Genomic DNA, 17,247 nt, shown 5'->3' on the forward strand with positions numbered 1-17,247 from the left:
ACACCTGGGTGGCTCAGCAGTTGAGCGTCTGCCTTTGGCTCGGCCGTGATTCCAGGGTCCTGGGATTGAGTTCTGCACTGGGCTCTCTGCATGGAGCCTGCTTCTCCTTCCTCTTCCTGTGTCTCAGTCTCTCTCTCTCTGTTTCTCATGAAAAAATAAAATTCTGGAAAAAAACCTCACTTAATTCATGTCCTCACATTGAAATGGTAATAAAATCCTGTGGATTCTACTTCCTAGTATCTGTCAATCCTCTCTACTTTTCTCTGTATCTGCAACTATTGTCCAAGTCCAGGTTGCCACTTAACCCTTGCCTAGATTAAACGCAACAGCTTCCTAACCCCCTACATCAGGTCTTGCACCCGAAGATTCATTCTTCAATTGCATCCAAGGCGATCTTTCCAAAATACAAATATAAATTCACTCATACAATTAACATCTATTCAATGCTCACCAGTTCTAGTGAACAAAGTAGACATGTATATTCCTTGCCCTCCCTCATGAAGATAATAACAGTGATACAGACAATAAACCAAGTTTTATACATATACATATATTTATATTTCAAAGTAAGTGCTCTAAAGAAAAAGACTAGGTTTCTGTAAGACATAATAATATAATAATAATAAAAGTAAATGAGAGGGACACCTGGGTGGCTCAGTGGTTGAGCATCTGCCTTTGGCCCCTCGGATCAGGTCATGATCCTGGAGTCCCAGGATCGAGTCCCGCATCTGGCTCCCTGCATGGAGCCTGTTTCTCCCTCTGCCTATGTCTCTGTCTCTGCCTCTGTGTGTGTCTCTCGTGGATGAATGAATGGAGAAAGAAGAAAGAAAGAAAAGAAAAGAAAGAAAAGAAAAGAAAAGGGAAGGGAAGGAAGAGAGGGAAGAGAGGGAAGAGAGGGAAGGGAAAGGGAAAGGGAAAGGGAGAAAGAAAGAAAGAAAGAAAGAAAGAAAGAAAGAAAGAAAGAAAGAAAGAAAGAAAAAGAGAAGAGAGAGAGGGAGGGAGGGAGGGAGGAAGGGAGAGAGAGAGAAAGAAAGAAACAAAGAAACAAAGAAGAAAGAAAGAAAGAACGAAAGAAAGAAAGAAAGAAAGGAAGGAAGAAAAGGAGATGGTGACTATTTTATATTGCTTGTCAACAAAGATGGAGGTATTTCTTTAACAGGATAGAACTAATATACTGGTCACTGGCATGTAACTTGGGAGACACGGTGATAAGAGTTAAAGCATTCTAAAATATTCCTACTGTTTAGGACAAAGACAAAGGCGTTGATTCACTTTAGACATTGGTAAGGACATATGGTAAGGTGTTCAAAAAAGCTATCAAAAAAAGAAATGGGATAGAATAGAAATAGAACTTTCAAACTGTTAGCTAAATATCTCTACAATGATTAAGGAAATTGAGTCAGTAGTTTATATATCAGATTGGTAGGGAGTCGGCTTGTGGATTCTCTCCCTCTGCCCCTCCCCCCGCTCTTATGTGCACGCGCGCGCTAATAAATTTTTTTAAATCTCAGCAAAGAAAAAAGGGTATTTCTTCAACTGTTAAAAAGTACCTACTAAGGGGCACCTGGGTGTCTTAGTTAAGTATCCAACTCTTGATCTCAGGATCATGAGTTCAAGCCCTGTATTGGGCTCCATGCTGGGTGTGGAGCCTATTTGAAAAAAAAAAATTTTTTTTAAAGATTTTATTTATTTATTCATGAGAGACATACAGAGAGAGAGAGAGAAAGGCAGAGACACAGGCAGAGGGAGAAGCAGGCTCCATGCAGGGAGCCCGACGTGGGACTCGAACCCGGGTCTCCAGGATAGCACCCTGGGCTGCAGGTGGCGCTAAACCGTTGCACCACCCGGGCTGCCCTGAGAAAAAATTTTTTAAAAAGATATCTACTAAAACTCTATAGCAAATATTGTTTAATATTATAGGGGTGCGTGGGTGGCTCAGTCAGTCAAGTCTCCAACTCTCGGCTTCAGCCTAGGTCATGATCTCATCAGGCTCATAAGAATGTACCTCAAGTTGGGCTCTGCACACGAGGCATGGAGTCAGCTTGAGATTCTCTCTCCCTCTTCCTCTGCTTCTCCCACTTAAATCCTCTCTCTCCCTAAATTAAATAAATAGGAGACACCTGGGTGGCTCAGTTGGCTAAGTGCCTCTGGCTCAGGCCATGATCCCAGGGTCCTGGGATCAAGCCCCATATCTGGCTCCCTGCTCAGCAAGGAGCCTGCTTCTGCTCCTCCCCCTGCTCCTGTGCATTCGCTCTGTCTACCCCACATGCGCTCTCTCTCTCTCTCAAATACATAAATAAAATCTTAAAAAAATAAAATAAATCAGGACCAAGACAAATAGGCCCTTACTTATTTCAACATTGTACTGGAGGTCTAGTGCAGTGGAAACAAAAGAAAAGTTACAAGACTAGAAAGGAAACAGTAAAACTTATTCAAAAATGGAACAATTGTCTACAAAAAACCCCCAAAATAATCTACAGACATATTATTGTATACGAAAAAGAAGAATTCAGCAAGACCAAGGAATGAGAGTAATATTCTTAAAAATCCATTGCAGGAAAAAGATAACTTAAAACAGAAATAAGTAGGTACCACGGAATAAATATTACAAAAGCTGTACAAGACCTGTATAGAGGGATCCCTGGGTGGCTCAGTGGTTGAGCGTCTGCCTTTGGCTCAGGGTGTGATCTTGGAGTTTCAGGATCGAGTCCCACATCGGGCTCCCTGCATGGAGCCTGCTTCTCCCTCTGCCTGTGTCTCTGCCTCTTTCTCTCCATCTCTCTCATGAATAAATAAATAAAATCTTTAAAAAAAAGACCTGTATAGAAAAAAATTACAAAAACTTTATTGAAAAACATTTTAAAAGACCTAAAAAATGGAGGAAAAAACACTGTCCCTAGATAGAAAGTCTCATTATTTTAGTCTCAAACTCATCTACAGATTCAGAAGAATTATAATAAAAGTTCCATGAAGTCTCTGTGACATTGTATTTTATAATCTGAAAAGCTGGGATACCTGGGTGGCTCAGTGGTTGGGCATCTGCCTTTGGCTCAGGTCATGATCCTGGGTCTGGAGATCAAGTCCTGCATCAGGATCCCTGTGAGGAGCCTGCTTCTTCCTCTTTGTCTCTGCCTCTCTCTGTCTCTCATGAATAAATAAAATCTTTTAAGAAAATAATAATGAGGGACACCTGGGTGGCTCAGTGGTTAAATGTCTGCCTTTGGCTTAGGACATGATCCTGGAGTTCCATGATCGAGTCCCACACTGGGCTCCCTGCCTGGAGTCTGTTTGTCCCCCTGTCTATGTCTCTGCCCCTCTCTCTCTCTCTCATGAATAAATACATAAAATCTTTTAATGAATAACTTGAAAAGCTTATTTTAAAATCTATATAGATGAATAGAGTCCCAAAGAATAGTAAAGACACTTAAGAAGAATAGGGCAGCCCAGGTGGCTCAGGGTTTTAGCGCCGCCTTCAGCCCAGGGTGTGATCCTGGAGTCCCGGGATTGAGTCCCACGTCGGGCTCCCTGCATGGAGCCTGCTTCTCCCTCTGCCTATGTCTCTGCCTCTCTGTTTCTCGAATAAATAAATAAAATTTTTAAAAAAGAAAAATAATAAGATAGAGGTATTTGTCCTATCAGATATCAAGTTTTATTATACAACTATAGTAATCAAACACAGGTAGTAGCTTAGGGTTAGATAAATTACCTTAGAATTAGATAACTCTGTAGTCTGGAAACATACCCATGCATGTATATTGCGGTACTAATGGAAGTAGCATTTCAGACCACTAGGCAAAGGGCAAATTAATCAATAATGGAGCTTGGACAATTAATTATCTACATATGAAAATTAAAAACTGGAGACCTACCTCACTCCATACAGAACAATCAACTACTCTGAAAGGTAAGTTTTGAAAAATGTGTAGGAAAAAATATAAGTAACCTGAGAAGAGGATGATTTAATCATAAAATACTAACTAAAAACATACTAACCATTTTTTAAAAAAAGACTATGAATTCAACTAGATTAAATTTAAGAACTTTGATCAAAAGACATTATAGGGCAGCCCGGGTGGCTCCACAGTTTAGTGCTGCCTTCAGCCCAGGGTGTAATCCTGGAGACCCAGGATCGAGTCCCACGTTGGGCTCCCTGCATGGAGCCTGCTTCTCCCTCCGCCTGTGTCTCCGCCTCTGTGTGTGTCTCTCATGAATAAATAGATAAAATCTTTTAAAAAATATATTTTAAAAAGGGAAGACAAGGCAAAAACAAGTACTTGCAATACATATAACCATCAAATTGTTAAAAATGTTAAAAATTCCTAAAAATCAGTAAGAAAAAGACAGTTATGTATATTTTAAAGGCAAATCTCATGAACAGCCCTTTCACAGAGGAAACATGCAGAACAAAAAACCATATAAAAAGTTCAGTCACATTATTTATGAGAAAACACAAAATTAGAGCACAGTGAGACATCAACTTCACCCACTAAAGTGGGTGAAACCTAAGGATGTAGAAAAATGAGAACTTTCAGATCCTGTTGGTGAGTGTAAATTGGTACAACCAACACTATTTTATAAAGTTGAAAATGTGCATACCCTACAACCCAGCAATTTTGATCTACAGAAACTTCTGCTTTCACCAAGAGGAGATATACAGAAGAATGTTCTAAGCACTGTTTATAACAGCAGAATATTGAAAACACTAACTCCATCCATAGAATAATGTAAGAGATATATAAATCTCAGAAACATATTTAGTGACAAAACAAGCTGCAGAAACATGCATACAATATAAGTCTACAAAAAATTTAAAATCTGCAAAAGTAAACTATATGTTTTAATAATACAATTATATATTTTAAACAATATAGAAAAGCAAGGGAGGGACACCTGGGTGCTCAGTGGTTGAGCTTGTGCCTTTAGCTCAGGTCCTGATCCTGAGGTCCCTGGGTCGAGTCCTGCACTCGACTCCCTACAGGGAGCCTGCTTTTCCCTCTGCTTGTCTCTCTCTCTGTGTGTCTCTCATGAATAAATAAAGTCTTTTAAAAAATTAAAAATAATAAAAATAAAAGCAAGGGAATAGTAAATCCAAATTTCAAGATGGTAGTTATATCTCTGAGAAAAAAATAGGATTGCATTTTGGAAAATTAAATTCAAAACAGAACAAAAAACCAAGGAAAAGTAATAGTCTCCCTCTCTTTTCCTTTTTTTTTTTTTTTTTAAGATTTTATTAATTTACTCATGAGAGAGAGAGAGGGAAAGAGAGAGAGAGGCAGAGACACAGCAGAGGGAGAAGCAGGCTCCATGCAAGGAGCCCAATGTGGGACTCGATCCTGGGATTCCAGGATAACGTCCCAGGCCAAAGGCAGGTGCCAAACCTCCGAGCTACCCACAGATCCCTCCCTTCCTCTTTTTTTTTTTTTTTTTTGATAACTAAATGGTAATAGGTGTTCATTATAGCATTTTTCTTTATATCATACATACATTATAAATATCCTTATCACAATAAGCTTTGTGTGATCTTACACAACCAATTTAGTCTCATCGTGCTTCATCTGTAAATCTCAGAAAAATAATACCCACTTCTGTACTGATTTGGGAGAATGAAATTGTTTAATACACATAAAATGCTCAGAGCAATGGCTCAACTTAATGTGTACACATTCACTCAGTGCCTATTTTCAGTACAGTACTTTTTTTTCTTTTGCCAATGCAGTACTTCTAACCTCAATTATACTTAATGTCTCCCAGACTAAGATTTTGTCTTATCCTCCCCAGAGAAAAAACCTTCGATCTTCTATCAGGTTGGATATAGCCCAGATGGGCAGTCAGCTGACTGGTGTAAAGGTAAAGAACATGTGGGCAGACTTTTAACATTCTTTCAACACACCTTCTTTTTTTAAGCCCCACCTTCATCCCCATGTCCAGAGGTTCCTGGTGCCTCCAATTCCTAACCTGTGTGTGTCTGTGTGAGAAAGAGCTTGAGAGATTTAAAAAAAAAAAAAAGTGGTATACAAGTTAAATTGGTTTGCCCATTGACATTCTCTCACATCACTTTAGGATTTAGCTTTCTAGGATAAGCAAAGTCAGTTACCACTGGTCCATAGGATTTCTAGCTTACAAAAATGTGTTTCTATTTCCTCCTCACCTTACTCTATGTCCTTATGGATCTGTATCTTTTTTTTAAAAAAAAGTCCATTTATTATTGTTTTCATGGGGTTTGTTGAGAAAACAGGTAAATGTGTATGTATAATCCACAATCTTCAACCAGAAGCCAGGTCTCACTCTTTAATATGAGGCAGTATATAATAGTGGTTTAAGGGATGCTTGGGTGGCTCAGTCGGTTAAGCATCTTCCTTCAGCTCTGGTCACAATCCCAGAGACCTGGGATCAAGCCCCACGTTGGGCTCCCTGCTCAGCAGAGAATCTGCTTCTCCCTTTCTCTTTTTCTTTCTGCCTCTCTTCCTGCTCCTGCTTTCAAATAAAAAAATCTTAAAAAAAAAACAAAAAAACAAAAAAAAAACAGTGGTTTAAGAACATAAGCCCTAGAGTGCCTTGATAATTGTCTTTACTACTTTCAAGCTGTGTGACTTTAAAAAGCTACTCAAAGCTCTCATTTCCTTCATTTCGGCATTTACAAATCGAAGGTAATGGCATCTACTTCATTAGTTGTTATGAAGATTGAGTAAATTACTATTTGTAAGAGCTTAGAAATTTGTCCATAACACTGTTAAGTACTCAATAAATATTAGCTACTACTATTTTTCTAAATATTTTGAGAGAGAGAGATCACGAAAGAGAGAGTAAGCAAAAGAGAGAGCATGAGTGGTGGGGAGGGACAGAGGGAGAAGCAGGCTCCCCCCTGAGCAGGGAGCCCCATGGGGGACTTGATGCCAGGCCTCTGGGATCATGACCTGACCAGAAGCCAGGCACAATCGACTGAGTCACCCAGGCGCCCCTGTTAGCTAATACTATTATTTGAGGATCCTCCAACACGAAAGCCAGAGAACAAAACAAACAGTAAACACAATTAAAAAAAAAAAAAAAAAAAAAAAAGGTGGGCAGCCTGGGTGGCTCAGCAGTTCAGCGCTGCCTTCAACCCAGGGCATGATCCTGGGGTCCTGGGATCGAGTCCCAAATCAGGCTCCCTGCATGGAGCCTGCTTTTCCCTCTGCCTGTGTCTCTGCCTCTCTCTCTGTTTCTATAAAATCTTAAAAGGAAAAAAAAAGGGAATGCAAGAAAACTAACCCCCCCAAATTATAATTTATATTCTCCGAAAGATAAAAGATAACTACATTGGCTAAACAAGAGGAGACTATAATAGCAGTGATTTAAGGAAAATATAAAAGCACGGGGTGGCTCAGTGGTTGAGCATCTGCTTTTGATTCAGGTGGTGGTCCTGGGGTCATGGGATGGAGCCCCACATTGGGCTCCTCGTGGGGAGCCTGCTCTCCCTCTGCCCATGTCTCTGCCTCTCTCTGTGTGTCTCTTATGAATAAACACAATCTTAAAAAAAAAAGAAAAGAAAATATGGGCAGCCCCGGTGCCTCAGTGGTTTGGCGCTACCTTCAGCCCAGGGTGTGATCCTGGAGTTCCAGGATCGAGTCCCACATCTGGCTCCCTGCATGGAGCCTGCTTCTCCCTCTGCCTGTGTCTCTGCCTCTCTCTGTGTGTCTCTCATGAATAAACCAATAAAAAAATTTTTTTCAAAAACAAAATTTAAAAAAACAGCATAAATTCATACATAAAAGAAAAAAATCCCAGAAAGTCAAACAACAAAAAACAGAGATGGAAGCCAGAAATGAAAATGAAATAAAATCAGAAGAGCCATTCATTAAGTTCCACATCTGAACAATAAAAGATCCATTTGAGGAAGGAGGAGGAAAAGGGGGAGAAGGGGGAAAAAAAAAGGAGAAGAAATCAACAGAGTTCTAATACAAAAAACTTTCTCAGAACTAAAGGGCACGAGTGTAGTCAGCACACGGCCACCATTAAAAACAAAAAACAGGGATCCCTGGGTGGCGCAGCGGTTTGGCGCCTGCCTTTGGCCCAGGGCGCGATCCTGGAGACCCGGGATCGAATCCCACGTCGGGCTCCCGGTGCATGGAGCCTGCTTCTCCCTCTGCCTGTGTCTCTGCCTCTCTCTCGCTCTCTCTGTGACTATCATAAATAAATAAAAATTTAAAATAAAATAAAATAAAATAAAAACAAAAAACAACAGGGATCCCTGGGTGGCAGAGCGGTTTGGCGCCTGCCTTTGGCCTGGGGCGCGATCCTGGAGACCCGGGATCGAATCCCACATCAGGCTCCCGGTGCATGGAGCCTGCTTCTTCCTCCGCCTGTGTCTCTGCCTCTCTCTCTCTCTCTCTGTGACTATCATAAATAAATTTAAAAAAAATTACTTAAAAAACAAAAAACAACAAAACACCACCATCACCACGCATCAGAGCACGAACTTCAAATTTTCAGGAAAGTAAAAAAGGGAGCTTGGAGCTTGCTCTCTGAGCACTTAGCACACCTTTTCTGTTATTTGTCACTGTTTTCTAGGAGGGTGGGGACACCATCCACCCTCCTCGTGGACACGTTCAGCGCCAAACACCGAGCCTGGAAAATGAGGAGCGGCCCCACCCACGGCGCACTCGACCTCATGGCATCTTCCAAGGACAGCAGCCCCCTCCGCACGGCCTGGGAAACCCCTCGTGGTCGTGATTGACGGCGGGTGTTTCAGGGCCGGCCAAGCCGCCGCACTGGCCAGACGGATGAAGCCCCAAATGAGTCCCAAACACGGTCTCGATTTCTCACCACCCTTAGAAGGAAAGGACTCGGGCAGCCCGGGTGGCTCAGCGGTTTAGCACTGCCTTCAGCCCAGGGCGTGATCCTGGAGACCCGGGATCGAGTCCCACGTCGGGCTCCCTGCATGGAGCCTGCTTCTCCCTCTGCCTGCGTGTCTCTGGCTTTCTCTCTCTGTCTCTCTCATGAATAAATAAATAAAATCTTTAAAAAAAAGGGGGGGGGGGGAGAAGAAGGAAACGCCTCGAGGTCCCGAGACAGAAAAGCACAACGTGTGAATCCTGGCTCCTCCTTCATGAGCTGAGGGTCTTCGCCGCACCACCCCCCCCCCCCCCCGCCCCGCCATGGCCCTCCACTGACGTCCGCCTATCACCAGCCACGGGGCTGGGACCACTTCGGCCACAAGTGCAAAACGGTCGTCTCTCCCTCGAGTTCGTGGACGAGGAGGAGCCCAGCAGGGAAAAGAAAAAAAAAAGAAGAGAAAAAAAAGAAAAGAAAAGGAAAGAAAAAAGAAAGAAAAGAGAAAAGAAAGAAATAAAATGGCCGCCGCCGCCGCCTCCCGACCACCCTTCGGTCCCCACTCCCAAGCCCACTCCCCACACGAATTCAAAATACCACTTCCAACCGAGCACGGGTTACACCACTTGCCTGGCTGGAGTCCTTCAAAGGCTCCCCTGGGCCCTCACGGTAAAAGCAACACCGAGCTCCGGGAGCCTCGAGCAGCCCTGCACTGCGCGCTTCGCCAACCTCCCACGCGCCACGGCGCCCTCCTACGTCTGCACGCTGCTTCCGCAGGCGCAGGCACAGGCGCAGCTGCGCCCGGAAGCCCGACGGGGTCCTGATTGGTGAGTGTGGACGGAGGACTGAGCATGCGTGGCCTGGCTCCGCCCCATCCCGCCTTCCCGCCACCCGCGTGCGCTGAGAGCACGCTGTTTGCAGCGCTGCTCCTGCGCGGCTTCTATCGAGGTGCCTTTGATGTTCGATGAGCTGCACGGATTTGAAGTGTGCGATATGATGAGTGTGGACACATTTAAACACACGTGAATCTGTCACCACAATCAACACAACGTGCGTATCTGTTACTCTCAAAAGTCTCCTTGGGCCGCTCTGTAATGTGGCTTCCCTGCCACCCCAACACCGACCTGCTTTTTTTCTTTTTTTTTTTTAAGATTTTATTCATTTGGGATCCCTGGGTGGCGTAGCGGTCATTTATTCATAGAGACACAGAGAGGCAGAGAAACAGGGAGAAGCAGGCTCCATGCAGGGAGCCCGACGTGGGACTCGATCCCGGGTCTCCAGGATCACACCCTGGGCCAAAGGCGGTGCTAAACCGCTGTGCCACCCGGGCTGCCCACTGACCTATTTTCTGTTTAGGTTTTCCATTTTCACTCTCCTGTATTTTATATAACCAGACTAGATTCCTTTTTTGGCTGCTTCCTTAACTATGATTATTTTGCAATTATTATTATTAATTATTATTTTGCAAGATGGGTCATACACCCATCTTGTATCAATAGTCCTTACTTTTATTTTTTTTTAATTTTTATTTATTTATGATAGTCACACATAGAGAGAGAGAGGCAGAGACATAGGCAGAGGGAGAAGCAGGCTCCATGCACCGGGAGCCCGACGTGGGATTCGATCCTGGGTCTCCAGGATCGCGCCCTGGGCCAAAGGCAGGCGCTAAACCGCTGCGCCACCCAGGGATCCCAATAGTCCTTACTTTTAATGCTGAACTGTATTGCATTACATGGGTATATGAGCCTTTGTGTATTTATTCACATGTTGATGGGCATTCGGGTTGTTCTCGGTTATAGGTCTTTGGAAATAAAACAGCTATGATAGAAAAAGACTAATTCAAAAATAGAAGTGCATCCCTATGTTTATGGCAGCCAAATTACGGAAGCAACCCAAGTGTTCATCCATAGATGAATGGATAAAGAGGATGTGGTATGGAATGGAATATCAGCTATATATATATAATGGAATATTAGCTGTATATATATATTATGGAATATTAGCCATAACAAAAAAGAATGACATCTTGCCATTTGCAACAACATAGACGGATCTGGAGGATATAGTGCTAAGTGAAATAAGTCAGAGAAAGACAAGAACCATAGGATTTCACTCATACGCGGAATTTAAGAAGCAAAACCAAGAAAAAGGAAATAAACAAACAAAAATCCCCATACTGAAAGGAGAGAAAATGAATGAGACTATCAGTGAGGGTGACAAAACATGAGAGTCACCTAACTCTGGAAAATAAATAAGGGGTGGTGGAAGGGGAGGTGGGCAGCGGGTTGGGGTGACTGGGTGATGGGCACTGAGGGGGGCACTTGGGATGAGCCCTGGGTGTTATGCTATATGTTGGCAAATTGAACTCCAATAAAAAAAATTTTTTTTAAAAAGTAGACAGTTGCCCTGGTGTCTAAATCTGTGGTTCTTGGATGCCTGGCTGGCTCAAGTTAGTAGGGCATGCAACTCTTGATCTCAAGGTTGTGAGTCAAGACCTATGTTGGGTGTAGAGAATACTTAAAAATAAAATCTTAAAAACTCCCCACACTCCTAAATACAGAGAACAAACTGGTGGTTGCCAGGTGGGGGGTGGGGAATGGGTGAAATAGGTTGAGGGAGATTAGGAGTACACTTACCTTGATGAGCACCAGTAACGTACAGAATTGTCGAATCACTATATACCTGAAACTAATATGACACTGTGTGTTAATTTTACTGGAATTAAAAGCAATAGCAAACAAAAACCTGTGAATATTTGCCTACAAGTCTTTTGGATATTTGCTTAATATCCAAAATTTGCCTTATAAATGGAATGGCTGGATCTTAATGCAGGTGCATAACTTTTAAAGATTTATTTTTATTTTTATTTTTACTTTTTAAAAATGATTTTATTTATTTTTTCATGAGACACACACAGAGAGAGGCAGAGACATAGGCAGAAGGAGAAGCAGGCCTCATGCAGGGAGCCCGACGTAGGACTTGATCCCCGGTCTCCAGGTTCACCCCCTGGGCTGAACGCAGGCGCTAAACTGCTGAGCCACCAGGCATCCCCAAGATATATTTTTTAATGTTATTATTTACTTATTTGAAAAAGAGAGAGAGAAAGCAGGGGAAAGAGTAGGGGGAGAGGGACAAGCAGACTCCCTGCTGAGTGCAGGGCCTGATGCGGGCTGAATTCCAGGACTCTGAGATCAGTGACCTGAGCCAAAAATCAAGATTCAGATTCTTAACAGACTGAGCAACCCGGGTGCCCCACTTTTAAAGAAGATCTTAAAGAACTTTTAAAGAAACAGCCAAACTGTTTTCCAAATGATTGCATTATTTTACATTCTCACCAGAAGTCTGTGAGGATTTTAGGTGCTCCACATTTTCCCAAACACTTGGTATGCTCAGTCTTTCTAATTTTAGTATTCCAGTGGGAGTGTGGTGGTATCTCTTTGTGGTTTCAGTTTACACTTTCCTAATGACAAATTATGTTTAGCATCTTTTCAAGTGCTTATTTGCCACTTGTATATTTTCTTAGGTGAAGTGTTCAAATCTTTTAGGCATTTTTAAATTGGGTTATCTGTCTTGTTAAACTGTAAGAATTCCTCATATATCCTAGATACAAGTCTTTTACCAGATATATGCTTTGCAAATATTTTCTTTAGGTTATAGCTTGCCTCTTTGTTTTCACAGGAATGTCTTTTGAAAAACAAAAATTTTTAATTACCATAGAATCCAGTTTATCGAGATTTTTTTCTGTTATAGTTGATGCTTCTTGTGTTATGTTTTAAAAATCTTTGCCAAGGGCTGCCTGGCTGGCTCAGTTGGTGGAGCATGCAATTCTTGAAGTTGGGGTTGTAGATTTGAGTCTCATGTTGGGTGTAGAGATTGCTTAAAAATAAAATCTTTGCCAAATGCAAGGTCACTAAGGTTTTCTTCCATGTTTTCTTCTCGAAGTTTTATAGTTTTAGAAGTTTTTAGCTTTTACATTTAGGTCTATGATCCATGTAGAGCTATTTTTGTGTATATTGAGAAATAAAGGTCAAGGTTCTTCTTTTTTCTTTTCCCACAGCCTGTATAGTTGTTGAAAAGATTGCCCCCATTAAATTGTCCTGACATTTGTGTTGAAGATCAATTGGCCATATACATATATGGGCCTATTTCTGGACTCTGGTTTTTTCACATATCCATCCGTGTATCTTTATTTTTTTAAGATTTTATTTATTTACTCCTAAGAGACACACAGAGAGAGAGAGAGAGGCAGAGACACAGGCAGAGGGAGAAGCAGGCTCCCTGGGGAGATCCTGATGTGGGACTCGATCCCAGGACCCAGGGATCACGACCTGAGTCAAAGACAGACGCCCAACCACTGAGCCACCCCGGGTGACCCTATCTGTCTATCTTTATGCCAATACAACACTTTATAAAAAGTCTCAAGATCAGGTATTGTTGTAGTTATCTACTTTTACATAAACATTGTCACAAATTTGGTGGCTTAAAATAACACACATTTATTATCTCGCATTCTCTGTGGGTCAGGAGTCCAGGCATAGCTTGGCTACATCTTTTGCTTAGCATCTCATAGGATGTAGTCAAAGTGTAGGCCAGGGCTGGGTTCTCATCTAGAGGCTTGACAAGGAAAAAAATCTTTTCAGCTTGCATGCTTGTTAGCAGCATTCAGTTCATTGCAGCTGTATAACCAAGAACTTCCATTTTTTGTTGGCTAGCAGCTGGAGGCCACTATATTGGCTCCTAGAGGCCCCTCATAATTCCTTGCCACTAAGCTTCCCCAACATGGTTAAAAGCAGTGGTAAGGGGGGAACAGATAGAGAGAAAGAGGCACTTTAGAGCGAGTCTGCTAGCAAGACAGAGTCTTGTATAACTTAATATAATCACAAAATGACACCCCATCACCTTTGCCACATTTTATTGATTTGAAGCAAGCCATAGGTCTTATCTACCGTCAAAGAGTAGGGATTATACAAAGATCTGAACGAGGAGGTAGGGATCATGGGGCCATCTTAGAATTCATCCTCCACAGGTAGTTTAAATTCTCCAACAATGTTTTTCTTTTCAAAGTTGTTTTTGGCTATTTTAAGTCTCCTGAATTTCAATATAAATTTTAAAATCTGCTGCAGATTTCTACCAAAAGCCTGCTACAGATCAATTTGGGTACAAACAACACCTTAATGTCTTTAAGTCTTCTGATCCATGATCATAGTATATCTCTTCATTTATGAAGGCCTCTTTTAATTTCCATTAGCAATATTTTCTAGTTTTCAATGTTCAGATCTTACATATCTTTTTCAACTTTTAAAAAATTTATCCCTAAGTATTTTATATTTTTGAAGCTGTTTAAATGGGATTTTTTTTTTTACATTTCAATTTTATTCTAAAGTTTTTAATCACTAAATCTGGAAAAGTGGACTCTTTCCTTGAGGGGAAAACCAAGGTTGTCTCGCTTTTGCTGTGAAGGTAAGCATGTTAAACAAAGGGCAATGTTAGCACTCCCATTTGTCCTCCCTTCTAAGCAAGGCTTCTTATCTAAGTCTTACCAGCAATAAAGCTGACATCTTGCTTTTTGTCCAACTCTGTGATATTACATCCATTTTTCAGTTGGTTCTGAACGGGTGTAGAGGAGAGGGTATGATTTATTAACCCCCTGAAACCTCAACATCTTCTCCATCTGGCGAAATCTACTTATATTTCAAAACTCAGCCCAAGGCTTCCTGCCTTCATGACAACTTCTGATATTCCCTCCTATGTGTCCCTGCTTGCACTTCCTGTGGTACATGTGGAAACACTTAGCTGCTCTCCTTTTTTGACATAGCCTTCCCTTTCCTTCTCCTCCTCCTCTTCCTCCTCCCCTTCTTCCTCTAAGCCTATTAAAAAATAATTTTAAAAAACCCTCACAAAAGCATAAAGAAAAAACAAACTTTATCTTTGCAGCCCCCAGTGCCTAACACAATGTCAGGCAAGCAGTAAGTATTCAATAAATGTTTGCCAAATGAACTATTATGACTGCAAAATGACGGGACTTTGGTCTTGAAAAATGAAAGCCATTCATTATGTAATAGTGAAATAACAGAATACAAAATCCTATATGCATTAAGATTACAACTGTATAGAAATGTGTATGTTTTGAAAGATAATATTTGAAATAAATTGCCATTGTGTGTGGTATCTTTTTTAACATGAATTTTAAAACTATCATTCCTAATGTCAGAATTGTGACACACACACACACACACACACACACACACAGGGTTGGGGGTGGAGGATTAATGTCACAAAGGACACTGAGACTCTGAGGGCAGCCAAGTGAAGGCATTTGGAGAAAGCAAGATTAAACATAAGAGAAAACAAGTTCAAATGACAACCAAGTCTAGGGGCCAGGAGCAGGGTCAAGGAAAGAGACCACAGAGACTAGAGTTCAGAACTAGATAAGACAGGATCATGGGGAGAGCAAAATTTAGGGTGGAGGGGTGTTCAAGTATTATTTCCTTAAATATCTGTGGTAATCTGTGGATTTCATGTGTGTAGCATACATTAAAGAGCACCTACTGTATGCCAGACACTATGTGCTGCATTCGCAAAATGAATAAGATAAAGTACCAAGCAGATTAAATATAAAGGCACCTAGGCCTTTTATAGTAAATGTGTTGAAAATAAAAAAGTAAGAGAAGATACTAAAAGTAGTCAGAGGAAAAAGGGCAGTTACCTTCTATATTAGGAATCTCCAGAGAAATAGAACTAATGGAAGATATATAGAGAGAGCTACAGATTACGTATATATATATGTATATATATGAACTATATATATGATAGGAATTACATATATAATAGGAACTACATGTATGAAATAGGAATATAGCACTCATACAGTTATAATCCCAAAGTCCCACAATCTGCCCTGTGCAAGCTGAAGAACCAGTCTCAGCTTAAAATTTGCCTGAGAACCAGAGTCCACTGGTGTAAGTCCCCAGAATCAAGAGCTCCAGTATCCAAGAATGCCTTAGCTCAAGAAGAAAGAGAGGAAATTTTGCTGTTTTTTGCCTTTTTTGTCCTATTTGGAGTCTGAATTCATTGGATGATGCCTGCCCACATTGACTAGTACAGATCTCTTTACTCAGTCTACTGATTCAAATGCTAATCTTTTCCAGAAACACCCTCAAGACACACCTCGAAATAATGTTTTACCAGCTACCTTGGCATCCCTTAGTTTAATCAACTTGACATATAAAATTAACTATCACAGCTTCAAAGGAGCTTTTAGGTGAATTCCCAGCAGAACAATGGAAGTGGGAAGCCTGGGTGGCTCAGCAGTTGAGCATCTGCCTTAGGCTTAGGGCCTAATCCGGGGCAGGATCCAGGATCAAGTCCCCACATGGGGCTCCCTGCAGGGATTCTGCTTCTCCCTCTTGCCTATGTCTCTGCCTCTCTCTCTGTCTCTCATGAATAAATAAATAAATCTTTAAAGACACCAAAAACAATGGAAGCTAAAAGACATCTTCACAAATTAAAAAAAAAATCAAACTACATATTACCTATGACAGTTGTCCTTCAAAAATTTAAGGGTACAATTAAAAAATGGGCAAAATACTAGAATATACATTTCTCCAAAGAAGATAGACAAATGGCCAATAAGCACATAAAAAAATGCTCAACAATCACTAATCATTAAGGAAATACAAGTCAAAACCACAATGAGAAGCCATTTCACACTCATTAGGATGGCTATTATTTAAAAACAAAACAAAACAACAACAGAAAATAACAAGTGTCCCCAGTAAGGATGAAGTGGAGGAAGTGGAGTGAGAAATAGAGAAATGAAGTAGAGAAATCGGGCCCCATGTGCACACTGCTGGTGGGCATGTTGAATGGTCCATGTGCTGTGGAAAACAGTATAGTAGTTCTGCAGGAAATTACACAGAATTATACGATCCAGCCACTTCACTTCTGAGTATATACCTAAAATAGTTGAAAGCAGGGTCTCGAAGAGGTATTTTTACATCCATGTTCACAGCAACATTATTCACAATAACCAGAAAGGAGAAGCAACCCAACTGTCTCCAACCTGGCTAATGGATGGTAATATATCCAGACAATGGACTATTATACAGCAATAAAAAATGAAACACATTTCTGCTATGTGAAGGAATGTGGACAAATATCACAAATGCATAACTGAGCAAAAGAAGCCAGAAACAAAAGAATACATCCCAAATGATTCCATTTTTATGAATTCCAAAACAAGCAGAACTACCTAAGTCAAGATAATGATTATCTTTGGGGAGAGTGGGCTCAGGTAATGACTAGGAAGGCGTCCTGTGAGGCTTCTGGGGCACCAGGAAACTTCTGTTTTGAAATATGGGTAGGAGTTACATGAATGTGTTTGCTTCATGGTGAAAATTTGAGCTGGATACTTTATTATATTTCAAAATAGTTACAGAA

Source organism: Vulpes vulpes, chromosome 10 (genome assembly GCF_048418805.1).
Source record: "Vulpes vulpes isolate BD-2025 chromosome 10, VulVul3, whole genome shotgun sequence".
NCBI lineage: Eukaryota > Metazoa > Chordata > Mammalia > Carnivora > Canidae > Vulpes > Vulpes vulpes.